The sequence below is a fragment of the Lissotriton helveticus genome (genome assembly GCF_964261635.1).
Source record: "Lissotriton helveticus chromosome 1_1 unlocalized genomic scaffold, aLisHel1.1 SUPER_1_unloc_84, whole genome shotgun sequence".
In the NCBI taxonomy this organism is placed as follows: Eukaryota; Metazoa; Chordata; class Amphibia; order Caudata; family Salamandridae; genus Lissotriton; species Lissotriton helveticus.
Window position 1 is genome coordinate 623,091 of NW_027611730.1, and position 15,962 is coordinate 639,052.

The 15,962-nt window shown below is 48.3% G+C and overlaps 1 protein-coding gene across 3 annotated transcripts in view; it reads right to left on the reverse strand.

Moving 5' to 3' along the window:
* LOC144806550 (uncharacterized) overlaps positions 1–15,962 on the reverse strand; it is a 365,216-nt gene that overhangs the window by 330,301 nt on the left and 18,953 nt on the right. The gene's annotated exons all lie outside the window — the stretch shown is intronic.

Sequence of the window (15,962 nt, forward strand, 5' to 3'; positions counted from 1 at the left end):
GTAGCATGAGAGTACTTGGATGTTGGAGTGAGGTTTTGTAGAATTTTCAACATTTTATTAAGCTCACAAAGGATACATGTACCCTATGGAGTTGCAACATAGAATCCCAAAGGCAGATATGAAAGTCATATGGACTGGCACCAAACAGATATTAAAAACATATACACTATTAATTAATTTGTAATGCAGATTTCTGGGAAGGGAATGACTCCTCCACGGGCAACAGGCGTTTTCCCCTGCCCTGAGTTACCACCTACTTGTATCTGGTTTCCTGACTTTTGAGTTTTGGCCTCTGCCTCAAGCAAATCTATTGGGCGTTGTGAGGATTATGCCTAGACCTATCCCTCAACTATGGTCCAGAGTGTGAATCAAGGGCAATGAAATTAAGGCGTACTTTCATGTGTTCATTTTATTCCACCTGATCATTAGTTGTTAGGTTTTTCTGCACCTGGATTTACTGGGTGCAGAAAACCAGGACACAATCTTTTTCCAGACAGAAACCTTAGACTGAAAAGACGCATAAGACTCTGGGTGCAGCAGAAGCAGCCAAGACATATGCTGTTTTTTTTTCACTAACTGGGGGAAACACACAATTCTTCCCTCTGTTGGTGTTCACAGTTGTTGTCGGCCTGTGATTCGGTGTTGAGTGCAGAGCGTATCGATTAGAGCCGAGGAGGATTTGACGAGCAAGCGGATCGGAGTCTGGGACGACTGCCAGGGTTTGTTTTGTGACCGGTTCCCGCTTCACCCGTGTCTTGTTATACGGGCGCTTTAAGTTCTACGGATCTGCGATGGAGGCAGGAACGGCCGCTGCCAGCACCGTGGTGCTAAGGCGCTGCTAGTGCTGCTCGTGCGGCGGCTGCTGCAGAGCACAGAGGAGCCTTGGCCTGCCACCTGATATATGTCAAAAATGTGTTGATTATTTGTTTTTTTTCCACAGTCCACAGGCAAAAATTACATCATCACTTGGTCCCATGCAGGGGATCAGAAAGCCTCAACAGAATTATAACAGGTGGACAAAGTGCATTGATCAATGTAAATCAGCTCCTCCTCTTATTAGATATGCCAAATGAAAGATACAGCTTCTAAGTGCCCCGGAGCTTAGAGAGAGAGATAAAAAAGAAAAAAAAAGAAGATGATGCAACTTTGCTAAGCCAGCAGATAGGTCTAAAGAAAACTCAACGGCCTTCTGTAACGGTAATTTCTCCAGGTTGCTCCACCAAGGTGTTGTATGCGGAATAGCCAAAAAGCGTGGACAAACTCATCCTAATTTGGGATAAGTAATTATGAATCTAACAAGGAACAAAGAAAAAAAACTAATAAAAAACCACTTCCCGGCGTGGCTACCGGCCGAGAAAGATAGCCGCGTTCTAGCATAGCTCTGTGACTGCAGGGCACCTTCCCCGACAATCCGCACAATAATCCTGACTTCAGCAGGCGCTGCTACGGCTGTATAAAAACGGGAGATCTTCTGGTTCCCGGTGAAGCAATCCGCTACTCCAGACTCCTAAAACTCAAGCGGCTACGAGACAGTGCAACCAGGGCCTAACAGCACTACGGAAGCCGGGGACTAAAGTTTCACGGCGGCCCGGCATACAGATGACCCGACAAGAACTGCTCCTAGACACAGAATAAAGGCGGCGAAAACCAAAACAGACGCGGCTGCGCGCACAGGACATCCTCGGACTACAAGGTACTGGTGACTGCTGGAGGAGGCAGAGAGGGGGCTCTGAGTGAAAACCCGACGTTACCGGGCAGGGACTGTGGACTGGGGACGCCGCAGTACGGCGGCACATCAATAAATGGGGGAAATGTCTGACCACATTTGCCTGTCGTATTGGCCTAGAATAGCAAGAGAATTAGCCGCCCGGAAAGTAGTTGCCGCCATGGTGGAAAACTTCTTTCCAATGGAATCAAGGTGTCTGCCATCTTGATCAGGAGGAGCAGATAATGGAGACGAGGGATTCCTGGCACGACGTTGTGCTGCCTGGGAGATAACCAAATCTGGCTTTGGTTGACCAATAAGACAGACTGGGAATCATCCGGGGCCTTGTACTTCATATCCAGGCGTAGCAGGACTGCAGGAATGGAAGCAGGGTTTTCATGACCTTCAAACCGTCCTGCCAGATTAAGTCAATGATCGGGATAGCCCAAACCTGTTTCCGTGGCTGATCTTTGGAATCATACAAGAAACAGTCGTATTCCTTGGTGACTCTAGGAAGTTGGAATCTCTTGGACTCCCTGTCCATTAACATGAAACCCACCTATGTCAGCTGACGGAGAGTCAACAGGAATTGGAGTGGTAGGTGACTGAGTCTGAATTTGATAATTGTCCCACTCAGTAAGGAGGGCTCTATCATCCAACTCCCCATTTTATCTGTCATCATCAGTGGTGTGTGCGTCCTCCGGGTGATGAGACATTGATGCCACCGGAGAAACCGGAGGTGGCGGCTCGATGATCAATGAAGGCAGAGGAAGATGCGTCTGTAGGACAGATCAGGCCGACTCCGAGGGAGGAAATCAGCGGGAGTAGTCATCAAGCATATGTTGCAAATTAGAGATGAGAGACATGGGCATCTGCACTGTTGGATTCTCAAGTGGTGGTTGAGTATTAGGCTCAAGGTAATAATCATATCCTTGGTCATCATCAATATCTTGGCATTTGATAAGAAGCTCCAAAGGAGTACGAGCAGCACGGAACCTGTCATCCTCTTCCGAATCCTCCTTATCAACCCCATAGTCAAAAAGCTCCACAGGAAGATTTGGAGATGGTTGAATTGGCAATAGATCCAAAGAAGAATTCCTACGTTGAAGTAGGGAAACATCCGTCGTTCCTGAAGGCGGCAAAAGTGTTGCTGAAGAGTTCAAGGGGATTAGAGACATCAAAGCTGAAGGTGGAACCAAGGATGCCGCTGACAACTCAGCGGTCGACGACGAAGTAACGTAAGGGAAGGCTTCTGTGCTGTCATTGAGGCAACCGTCGACGAGGCATCTGTTGACGAAGCAGGTAGAGCCTTGAGAGCCATCGACCGTCTCGTCGGCGAGGAGGCATCCGTCGGCGACTTACTGGAGACATACCTCTTTTTCGTCGACAACGAAGTGAGGGAGGTGGCAGACGGGCGAGGCTTCACTGACACCATGACAAACATCAACTGAGAGGACGCCGACAGCATAATCATTGTAGGTTGAGGAGAAGAGAAGGTAGAAGTCGTTGTCGTAGCAGTGGCAACGGAAGTCTTCATCGACGACGAGAGACCCATTTTTTTTAGGCAAATGTGTCTCAGGAAGAGACTTAGATGCCTGAGTTCTCTTCCAGGGGTTATCTTCTAGGGGTATCCTGATCAAAGTCATAAGCAATGAATATTCCCGCCCACGTGCGGGGACCCTGGAAATAATATAAAAATATATATGTAAATCCCATATAACTAGCTCCTCATATATGTATGCACATATATCATTTTTTCTCACACCAATGCAGCCCCAAAACTGAGGCTAAACAATGTAATTACTCATACATGTACTGAATTAGCAAGGAAATAAAAAACACATTAGGTCAAATGGCCCTTGAACTCTGTGGTTTAATGAGCAAAATACTCATAAATCATGAAAATTGCTAATAAATAGACATTGTTAGCCCATAGGCTGCATTGTAAAGCAAAAGCATAGAAAATTAAACCATTTTCAACAAATAAAACTGGCACCGTGCCTTTAAGGCAGCCATGACCCCTGGCTTCCCATCATGCCTCAGGGGTGACAGTGAGGTCAGTTGTTCTTTGCATAACCCTGAAGACAGGGCTCAACAATGAATTAGAAACACATAGTCATATCTCATTTGCCTGGGGAGGCGGCTGGGTTGCTTATGACTTTGATGAGGATACCCCTGGAAGAGAACTAGGATTACAGGGAAGTAACTTATCCTTCTCTTCCAGGGGATCCTCATCAATAGTCATAAGCACTGACTAGAATAGCAAGCCCAACCAACCACCAGCAGGCAAATGAGAAGAAACATGACCCAACCAAAACAATTGTAACAGCCAAGCTAGCTGTTAAACAGATTCCGCAAGGCCTACTTGGGTACCTGCTCTAGCGTCTGAATCTAGACAATAATGCCTGGTAAATGTATGGACGGACCTTCAGGTGGAGAAGTGTGGCTCAATGGTTAGAGCAGGCAGACCTCGATGCAGAGCTCTGGCCAGGGACCAGGGTTCGATTCCTGCCACGGCGGGTCTCGGGCTCATTAATTCCCCTGACCGGATATTCTCGCCTCAGTGCCTATTCTGATCATGGGTCCCAGGCTGCAACTCTGGGCAATAGCTTGCTTAGTCTCCACAACGGCCCCCACAACGCAAGGGATGCCTGGTCTGCAACATGGGGGTGCCCAGGAGTGGACACTTCACAGGGAAAGCTAGGAAGGGTTCCCTTGCGGTATTCGTACAAGCGCCGGGAAACCCACAGCGGGTAGCTGTGCACTATACAAGCACAAAAACATTTACATTTACATATACATTTCAGGTCGCTGCCTTACAAATCTCAGACATAGGCAAATTATTAAGAAAAGCCGCAGTAGCCGCTTTCCCTCTGGTAGAATGCGCCTTGGGAGAAAAACACCCAGGGTCTTCTCCGCCAACTGATAAGCCAGCTTAATACAAGAAACTATCCACCTTGAGATAGAACGTTTCGAGGCTGCATAACCTGGTCTGATCGACCCATAGTTGACAAATAACTAATCAGACTTACGTATAGTTTTGGACTTATCAAGGTCAAATTTCAGAACTCTTTTCAGGTCCAAAGAATGCAATGCCCTCTCAGCTGGTGTGGAGGGATTGGGAAAAAAGGTGGGTAGAGAGATGGTCTGGTTTACATGAAAATTTTACACCACCTTAGGTAGAAAAGAAGGATGTGTTCTCAACACTACCCTATTCAGACGGAGCACTGTGTAAGGCTCTTTGGCACAGAGACCTTGAATTTCGCTCACCCTGCGAGCCGACGTGATTGCTACCAAAAAAGCAGCCTTCCACGAAATATGCTGCAAAGTTGCTTTATAAATGGGTTCAAAAGGTGGACCCAACAATTTTGATAGCACCAGGTTCACCTCCCTGGGGGGTGACGGAGGTTGCACTGGGGGATAAACCTTTTCGAACTCCTGCAGAAAATCCTTCACAGCTTGCAACTGGAAGAAAAGAAGGTTGGGAAGGTGATCGCCTATAAGCTGTTATCGCAGCCAAATGCACTTTAATAGAATTAAACTTCAACCCAGCTTTAGCCAGATACAATAAGTCGTTCTGCATACACCACATATAGAAGCGCTTCCACTTGCATGCATAAGAATGTCTTGTGGAAGGACGCCGTGCCTCTTTTAATATGGACATGCAGTCTTGCAGAAGTCCTAGGTGGCCGTATTGTATGACCTCAGGAGCCATGCTGCCAAGCTCAGTGACGGAAGGTTGGGATGATGAATCCTCCCTTTCATCTTGGATAGCAGGTCGGGCCTGCATGGCAGCTTCCTTTGCGGGCTCACTGACAGATGGAGAAAGTCCGTGTACCACCATTGTCTCGGCCAATCGGGGCGATGAGGCTCATCGCTGTGTACGAGTTCGTCAGCTTGCTCCCCACCTTCGGGATCAGCGGAAGGAGTGGAAAGACGTACACAAATTCACCTGATCAGTTTATCAAAAGGGCATTCCCTTTCGACCCTGGGCGGTAGAATCTTGAGGTGAAGTCTCGGCATTTGGTGTTTTCGTCGTCCGCGAAGCGATCTATGGTGGGACGACCCCAAGACAGGAAGATGTCTTCGACAACCTTGTCGTTAAGAACCCAGTCTTCTCTGTCTTCGAAATGCCGGCTTAGAGCGTTCGCCGTCACATTCTGTTCTCCTGGGAGGTGGACTGCTGTGATTGATAGATTGCGAGCCAGGAGCCAATGCCAAATGTTTTGGGCCTCCAGCTAAAGAGCCCGTGAGCGTGTACCTCCCTGCTTGTTCAGGTAGTACATTGTGATGGTGGGGTCCGTCTGTACTAACACGGACGAGTCCTGAATCGAGGGAAGGAACGCTTTGAGGGCGAAGTGGACTGCCCTCAACTCCAGCATGTTGATGTGGTAAGTACGCTCTTTGAGGGACCACAGACCTTGCATTTGGAGATGACCCATGTGTGCTCCCCATCCTTGCAAAGATGCATCTGTGATTAACGTCTGGGCAGGAGGAGTTTGATGGAACAGAATTCCGACCTGCATATTTTTCTTCTTTGCCCACCAAGGAATGGATGCCCGCGCTGCGTCTGACAGTGTGATTTTGTCATCCCAGCATGCTGACTGTTGGTCCCACTTGTCCTCCAGATCCTGCTGAAGAGGACGTATTCGTAGTCTGGCATTCGGGACCAGGAAAATGCAGGATGCCATCGACCCTAGCAGGGAGGCAATCCTTCGCACCTTTAGGTCCTTGCTGCGAAGCACCAGTTGACACTTCTGAACTATGGAACACTGTCTCTTCTCCGAAGGAAACACTTTTCCTACCTCGGAGTCTAGCAGAGCTCCTAGGAAATGTATCTTCTGAGTAGGCTGTGAGATTGGCTTGTTGAAGTTCACATGCAGAGCCAACCGGTGGCAGAGGTCGATGCAGCTCAGAAATTGATTTCTTACACTGTCTGGGGAAGGACCTTTCAACGGCCAGTCATCCAGGTATGGGTACACGAAGACATCCCTGCGGCGTAGAGCGGCCTCTACCACTGCGACACACTTCGTGAACACTCGAGGTGCTGACTTCAACCCGAACGGGATGACTTTGAATTGGAAGTGAGAGGTCCCCAACCGGAACCGAAGCAATCTTCTGTGATTGTGAGCGATCGGCACATGAAAATATGCATCTTGTAGGTCAAGTGAACACATCCAATCTCCTCTCGTGAGATGCGGATATATTTGATGAAGCGCCAACATGCAAAACCTCTCTTTCTTGACATACAGATTGAGTGTTCTCAAGTCCAGAATGGGTCTGTATTCTGCTTTCTGGCCCTTTTTCCTGACTAGAAAATATCAAGAATACACTCCTTTCCCCCTTTGAGAGATTGGCACCCTCTCGATGGCCGACTTTTCGAGAAGGATAGTCACTTCTTTTTTCAGAAGTTTCAGCTTGTGGAAAAGTAAATTTTGCCATGTTCTGTGTCCCTACGTGTTCCCCATCCTATGTTATGTGTGCATGATTAATATGCATATGTATTTCCCATGTTTGATTAAAGACGCAATTACAGTTGTGTCCATCTCTAGTATGCCAGTTTCCAGTTCTCGTGAATACTACGAATATCAGGCCTATGTAAAGTTACGTTGCCACGTTTCTCAGTGTGCACGTTATTTCATTGTACAGTCCCCGTTTCTAGGCCTCAAAAGGGCCCGGACACCAGATTCGGCTCCTGTCTCCTGAACCCATGTTGAGGAGCGATACAGCCCCCACCTGTATCCTCGACCCTTCACTTACTTCCTGCCTCACAGTGCCCGGCTCGGCCTGGCTCTGCCTACGAGTCTGCCAAGAGTATGTTATGATTCTAGTTATCAGTCCAGCCCTCCTTCTCTGCATTCCTAAACTACTGAATCGCATCAATAGTTTCTGTCATTGTCTAGCCTTTACGTCTCCATGTAAGAGAAATACTGCATTTAATGGTCATTTAATATTCCTCAACACGCACTACATGTAGAATAATGCATGCTCCAGTCTTAGAGTCTGTTAGCCTCTCCCCTCCTGACTCTTAGTTTATATCAACATGTCCTCTAAACATTAGATACTAGATAGGGTTTAGGTACATGTCGCCCTGACTCTCCAGACTTCAGTCTCTGCTCCTAGCGCAGAGTTCATAGCCCCCAGCTTCTCCTAGTAACACGTCATTGTCAGTTTGCGCACACCATTAGGTTGGAGGTCCCGGCTCCTTAGGTAGCCCCCTCCATGTTTCCGCCCCATTTATGACATATTCTGTTACGTTTACATCACATGTCTATGTATACGCCTCCTGTTACACCTACTTTCACCCTTATCTTTCGCGACTGCTATTGACCACACCCACTGCTCCGCCTATTGTATGTATTGCAATGCAACTGTTTTAGTATATATGCTTGTGTACTGTTATTAAATGTTACGCCAGTCCAATCCTGTCCCAGGCAGCGCTGCCATCCTATTCCCGTGCAGGTTGTCCTGTTCCTGTCCTTATGCTGTATTAAACCTGCAAACTCCTACTACCTCGAATCTTGACTCTTATTTATTGAGCTATCTGTTATTACTATGTCCAGTCAAACCTAGATCCGGTATTATTTATTTATATACCACAAGCTGATGACTTGATGTTGGCATTGGAGGAACGGGTGTAGGCAGTTGTTGGAAATTAAGACAGTATCCATTCTGAAGTGTAGCTAACACCCAGCGATCTTTTGCAATGGTATGCCACTCTTCCATATGATGCGCGATGCTTCCCCTCACTGGAGTGGTTAACGGCGCTGGGGGAAGGAAGGACTAATGGCTTGGATTGGGCTTTGTTGGAATTGTTGCCCTGGCGCTGATTTCCACCACCTCTGGAATTACGCCTGCCTCTATATTGAGACTTCTGCTGCCCCTGTTGGTCCTGACCCTTCTGCCACTGAGGGGTTTGAACCCTCTGCTTGGAAGAGACTTTACTGTAGGGACGAAACCTCCTCTGAAACTCTTTTTTCTTTTCAATCCCCACAGCTTTAAGAGGGTCTAATTATGCTTTTATCCGCTGCATCTCTTCATCGGTACCTGCCCCAAACAACGATGTTCCTGAAAAAGGCAAGTTCAAGATCCGGGATTGAGCTTCTGGTTTCAATGCAGTAAGACGTAGCCAGGAAGACTTTCTTGCACACACTCCGAGGGCATAGCCATGCGCTGAGAGGGTCGCACCTTCCGCTGCAGCGCTGATGATTTGGTTGGAGACTTGGCTGCCCTCCAAGAGAATCTCCTCAAAGTCCTTTCGTCCTCTTGCGGAAGTTTCTCGATGAACCGCTGCAGAGAATCCCACAGGGACCTATCATAGCGGCCGAAAAGCGCTATCGCATTGGATACTTTCAGGAGTGAGGCTGAGGTGTTGCAGACTCTTCTTCCACATGAATCCTGCGACTTGCTCTCCCCTAACATTAGGTACTGTGGAGGAGGAAGCTACAGCATGAGATTTTTTCACCACTGCGATGATGACCGAGTCTGGTGGCCGAACGCCTCTGAGGAAGAGTGGATCCTCCTCTGGCAAGCGATATTTCTTGAGAATCCTCACTGGAGCGGCCTTTATTGTCGCTGGCGTGAGGAACACCACCATAACCGGTTCTATAATCCCCGGAACCAAGGGTAGCAGAGGTTTGGGCGCAGACCTATGATGCAAAGTCTCAAAAATAACTGAGGTTTTGGTCTGGTGCGTTGTCATGGGAACACACAGCTTAAGAGCCCCTCTGCCCAAGATGTCTTGAAAGGTAAAGATGTCATCCACGGGATATATTCTGGATGAAGGACTGTCCGTCAAGGTCTGAGAATAATCCCTATGAGATCGAGTAGGGGAAGAGGAAGAAGTGGGAGATCTGCGTTCCCTTCTTCTGCTCCTAGACCTGGACCTCCGTCTGCTGGAGCACACCGGGGTGCGCGATTGTTCTCTGGGCCTGGACACTGGTTTGTCTCGAGCTGCTGCCAGCCTGGCTGCTGTTTCCTTGTCTGGCGCCCTGTGATGGAGAGGCCTGTACCATCTTGGTGACAACCTGATGGAGGGCGAATTCTGAGTATCTCTCCTCACAGGCAAACTTGTTGGTGGGGGTGATCTCCTCTGTCCATGCAGCGAACCATCAGGAGAATGCCTGGACCTCTCACTGTTGGAGGAATATATCACTACATCTGGAGATCTATTCCGGTGAGAAGAGTGAGAGCCTGAAGAAGATGATGAAAGGCTCACTGGAGGCAAATTCTCTCTGGAAAGGCTTCTAGACCGGGATCTTGAGCGACTCCGTGATGCCTCATCCGCTGGACCCGTCTTCCTTTTAGCAGGAAGACTCCTGCTCCCAGGAGAATGCTCAGTAGACCTAGAGTGTCTCCCTGAGGTCGTCTCTCCCTCTGCCGCCAACGCCGACTGTGGAGATCTCTGCTGCGACGGCTGTCTGTGACCTGGCGACGGAGATGGTAAACTTGACATCGTAGCTTTCTGGGTCGACGTGGACCTGGGCAGGACCGGCCTCGACACCGATGATGGAAGCTGCTCCGAGGCTAGTTGAACCTCTCCTTGCGGAGATCTATGGCTCGACGTCGAACACCTCTGGGATTCAGATGGAGAGACTTGCCTCGACGTCAGACTTCGGTGTTGAGAAGTCGAAGACATACGACTCGACGTCGAGAGTCGATGCTTTGTCGACGACGGAGGATGCTGCGACGTCGAGCGCCGGTGGTGCGGCATCGACGGAGACTGCCTCGAAGTCGAGTGCCGGTGATGATCCGTCGACCAAGTGTGTCTCGACGTTGAGCGTCGGTGGTGAGGTGACGACGGAGTGTGTCTCGACATTGAGCGCCGGTGGTGAGGTGACGACGGAGTGTGTCTCGATGTCAAGCACCGGTGGTGAGACGCCAGAGTGTGCCTCGACGTCGAACACTTATGACTAGGCGTCAACGGAGAAAGCTTCGCCGTCGAAGGCCTATGATGCTGCGTCGACGGTTGACGTCAGCGGAGGTACCTTGGATCTCGACGCTGAAGTCTTCATCATTGAAGGAAGATGACTCGTCTTCGACGTCGTCTTCGTCGCCGCTGGAAGCTTCGACACTGATCCTGACGCCGAAAGTGAACAAGTCGGGACTTCTCTCGACGTCGATTGCGTCCTTCATTTTTTCCGTCTCTCAGGAGGCCTACCTCTTTCAGAGAGGCCATAGATCCTTATCCTCTCTCTATCCTTGAGGGTTCTCCTAGAAAGATTCTTGCAGTGTTCACAAGGGTCTGCAGAGTGTGTCTCACAGAGACAGAGGATACACACAGGTCCTGGCCTTCTTCTTCCCACAGGAAGGGCAGGTGTCAAGAATAGAAGGCATTTTGACAAAAATATTCTTTTTTTGAAAGTCAAAAAAGGCAGCACAAACACTCTAAGCTTAAAAGACGTCAAGTGAAAGTAAAAATTGAGGAAAATCCCTAGTATTTTTTGACAGAAAGTCAAAAAAGGGAAGAGCTGTTAAACCAGGGTCCTGACTGAAGGAGCTGGAAAGAACAACTGTCCTAACTGTCACCCCTGAGGCACGATGGGAAGCCAGGGGTCATAGCTGCCTTAACGGCACGGTGCCAGTTTTATTTGTTGAAAATGGTTTCATTTTCTATGCTTTTGCTTTAACAATGCAGCCTATGGGCTAACAATGTCTATTTATTAGCAATTTTCATGATTTATGAGTATTTTGCTACTTAAAACACATAGTTCAAGGGCCATTTGACCTAATATGTTTTTTATTTGCTTGATAATTTAGTACATGTATGAGTAATTACATTGTTTAACCTCAGTTTTGGGGCTGCATTGGTGTGAGAAAAAATTATATATGTGCATACATATATGTCGAGCTAGTTATATGTGATTTACATATATATTTTTATAATATTTCCGGGGTCCCCGCATGTGGGCGGGAATATTCAGTGCTTATGACTATTGATGAGGATCCCCTGGAAGAGAACTTGGGTTGTATGGGTTGAACCTGGCCTCTACTCACAAGGTGACCCAAGTATGCAACCTTTCCCTGCCCTATCTTGCACTTGCATGCCTTGATAACGAGGCCTGCACCTCTCAGAGCCTCCAGTACTTTCCTAAGGTGGATCAGGTGATCCTGCCAGGTAGAGCTAAAAACAGCAATATTGTGTAGATATGCTGCACTCAAGGATTCCAATTCAGCAAGGGCTTAGTTCACCAACCTTTGAAAAGTGGCAGGTGCATTTTTCAAACCAAAGGGCATTACAGTGAACTGATAATACCCATCTAGGGTTGAAAATGCAGATATTTATTTTGCTCCTGGAGTCAGACCTATATGCCAGTACTCTGAAGTGAGATCAAACGTACTCAAATACTTGGCTGCTCCCAACCTGTCAATAAGTTAATCTGCCCATGGAATTTGGTATGCATTGCTTTTGGTCACAGCATTCACGCCCCAATAGTCCACACAAAACCTCATTTCTTTCTTACCATCCTGGTTATGAGGCTTGGGGATTAAGACAACTCGGCAGGTCCAGGGGCTCTCAGAAGGCTTTAGAACTCCCAATTCCAGCATCATGCTTACTTCAGCTTTGATGCTCTCATTCACATGTTCAGTCTGCCTGTATATTTTATTCTCGACAGGTAGGCTTTCATCAGCGTCTACATCATGGGTACACCAGCGAGTCTGGCGGGAGGTCAAAAAGAAGAGCCCAGCAAACTGATTTAGGACTTGTCTGCCATCAGTCTCCTGATGGGCTGGTAGGGTGTCTGACAAGACTGCACCTTCCACTGACCCATCTTTTGGATTGCTGTACAGGTCAGGGACAGGTTCACTCTTTGCTTCCTGATCCTCATCTGTAACCACGAGCATGGTCACATCTGCCATGTCATAGTAGGGTGTGAGTCGGTTGACATGAATGACACTATCGGGGTTCCTGTCAGAGCCAGGGTCTACCAGGTAGGTGACCGCCCCTTTTCGTTCTAGGGTAGGGTAGGGTCCACTCCACTTACCTTGCAGAGTCCTAGGAGCCACAGCCCCAAAACCCACAGCATCTGCCCTGGCTGGAACTCAACCATAGCAGCCTTTTAGCATGTCCAGAGCTTCTGGAGCTCTAGGCTGTCCTCAATGTTTTTGCTTGCTTTTTCCACGTACTCATACATCCTGGAGCAAAAGCCAAGCACAGAGTCCACTATATCTGCTAAGGTTCAACAAGAGGTTTCTCCAATCCCTCCTTCACAAGGCACAGTAGTCCCGACAGGAAACCCAAACAGAAGCTAAAATAAGGAGGATCCCACTCCCTTCTAAGGCCCTTCCCAATAGGCAAAAAGCAGGATTGGAAGTAAGACATCCAATCTTATTTTGAGTTTTTCAGGAAGTCCACCAATCATGCCCTTAATGGTCTTGTTAAATCTTTCAACAAGGCCATTACACATAGCAGAGTGGCTTTGGCCACACTGACCAGGACTTATGCAGCGGGGGATTGGAGGTCCCACATTTCGACCCCTAATATTATGCCGTTCAATTGCAACACGCAGCTCGATCGCTCCCTAGTTGGGAAATGTGGCTCTTGGCGGGAATGGTGGACGCAGGTTGTCTTCCAGAGCTGTTAATAGAGGAATCAGGTACACCGAGAGATACTCCATATATTGTGCGACAGGCGGCCAGAGTATGGCAATGGTTTGTAGTGAGAGTACTTAAGCGCGCACCATTCCATAGGGAGCTCCCAATCTGGATATTAAAACCAATCAGGCAGATAGCACTCAGTATGTCCTTCTAGGCATGGAGGGAGGGAGATGCGAGCAATAGGGTGAATTGTACCCAGATGAGACTTATCGCCTTAAACATGGCCGCAAAGAGTTTTGTCTAAGCCAGGGGCAATTTTTACAACATGTGATGCTTGGCATTCGTAACTAAGCACACCTGGCCATGCTTTGCGACCGCTCCGCTGCATACTCAAACCCTGGAGACACTGCTAACCTATGGTGCGTGTAGACACCTAATTATGCATCTTTACAGTACAATGCGATCAGATACAGTAGGCACTACACACGGGTCCGAGAGGCCTGGAATTTAGACTTTGACATTCCAATGGAAGATCAAGACTGGTAGCGGGCCTGTGAACTGACACGCATGGTTTCCAGTAATGCACATTTTCGACTGATACATTATAATTTTCTGCAAAGAACCTACTTAACGTCACAAGGCCTTCATCGAATGGTCGGGTCTTGCCCAGATATATGCTTGCGCTGCAACACTGTGGGGGCTGATTTCTTACATTAACCATGGTCCTGCGATGCAATACACTCCTTCTGGCAACTAGATGTAAAAGAAATGGTGCATGTCACACAACTAAGTATTGAGCTGACACCCAAATGCTGTTTATTAGGCCACTTTAGTTGTCAGAAAGGGCGCATGATAACCTACACATTTGGTCAGTCGCCTATGGTACTGGCATGACATAAAATTGCAATCACATGGCTGCCCCAGCATGCCCCAACGATTGCGCTCTGGCACAGAGATGGGCCTCTTCTTCTACGGCAGACGCTTCTATCTCGTCTTGGTCAGATTCTTCCCCCGAAAGTATGTCCCGAAGGCACATCTTGGGACTCCAGATAGATTTCGAGCTCGGAATCGGACTCTGGAATCGAGAAAGCCTCTTCTTCTACGGAGGACGCTTCTATCTCTTCTTGGTCAGATTCTTCTGCAAAGATATCCAAGAGTGTGTTAAATACTTTGACGCTTCCTCTCTCGTCATCGTGTCTGATGATCGGGTAGAGTCCTCTTGGACCGAAACGACTTACAAGCTTCGCAGTCTTCCTCCTTGTGCTCTGGAGAGAGGCATAAGTTACAAACTTGATGTAGGTCATGCGAGGGTACTTGGCGTGGCACCCAGGACAGAAATGGAATGGAGTCCGTTCCATTTGCAGATGGCTGGCCGTATGTAGCAAGGCCCAACGATTGCCCACAAGGTTTTCTATCCAAAATGGAGAGTTTGTCGATCGATTTGAAACGCAGAGAACAGGGAAACGCGTACCTAATCAATATCGTTGAGGGTAGAGTGGACTGCGCACTGAGAGGAACCAGAGTAGCGGTTTCGGAGCGCAGCAATACACATACAAACCAGTTTGGGGTAAAAAACAACAATGGAGTCAATGCCCATGCCCACTATAACCGAAAGGAGGAGTCACCTTAGCTCGTGACTGGAAAGACTTCTTCGAAGAAAAACAACTTGCAAACATCCGGACCCAACACAAGATGGCACCAAATCAACGCAGTCTCCTCAACCTGCTTCTACACCCTCCGCATGATCTATAGATGGATCCCTACAGACACACGGAAAACCGTCACCCACGCCCTCATCAGCAGCAGACTCGACTACGGAAACGACCTCTACGCCGGAGCCCCGTCCAAGCTCATCAGCAGACTTCAAAGAATACAGAACGCCTCGGCACGCCTAGTCCTCGACGTTCCCCGCCGAGACCACATCACCCCCCACCTGAGAGACTTGCACTGGCTCCCTGTCAACAAAAGAATTACCTTCAAACTCCTGACCCTCGCACACAAAGCACTCCACAACACCGGACCAGAATACCTCAACAGACGACTGTCATTCTACACACCCAACAGAGAACTCTCACTGGCCACCGTCCCACGCATCCACAGAACCACCTCCTCCCACCTAGCCACCAAGACATGGAACGCCCTCCCTCTACCCCTACACCAGACAGAAGACCCACAGACCTTCAGGAGTCTACTCAAGACCTGGCTCTTCGACCGCTAGCTGCAGCCAACCTCCCCCAGCGCCTTGAGACCCTCGCGGGTGTGTAGTGCGCTCTAGAAATTTTCTGATGATTGATTGAAGATGGCAGGAGTATGCAAAGCATGTGCATCTACAGCACACATGCCTCGAACAGAGGATTAATGGCCCCAAATCTCTGCCGTGGTATCTGGTCATGTTGTGGCTGAGTGTGCCATGTGATGTGGCAGGCTATAGTGCTTGGTGTGATTTGGTCATTTTTGACAAGGTGGAGTGCTGAATGGTTAGGCAATTTTTGATTTTATTTGTTTTTGGGATCGTGTGACATAGTGCGATACCTACCTTATGATGTAAGTAAATAAATGACATTGCTTATATACCATAAGGATGTGGGGTGAGTGTTACTAGGGCCGAAGCCTTGCTGATTATATGCAGAATAACAGGTCTGGGAGGTCACTACTGACTAGAGCAGGTTAGCAGCTGCACAGGCCTTGGGCATTGATCCTATTGAGGATAATATGTGAC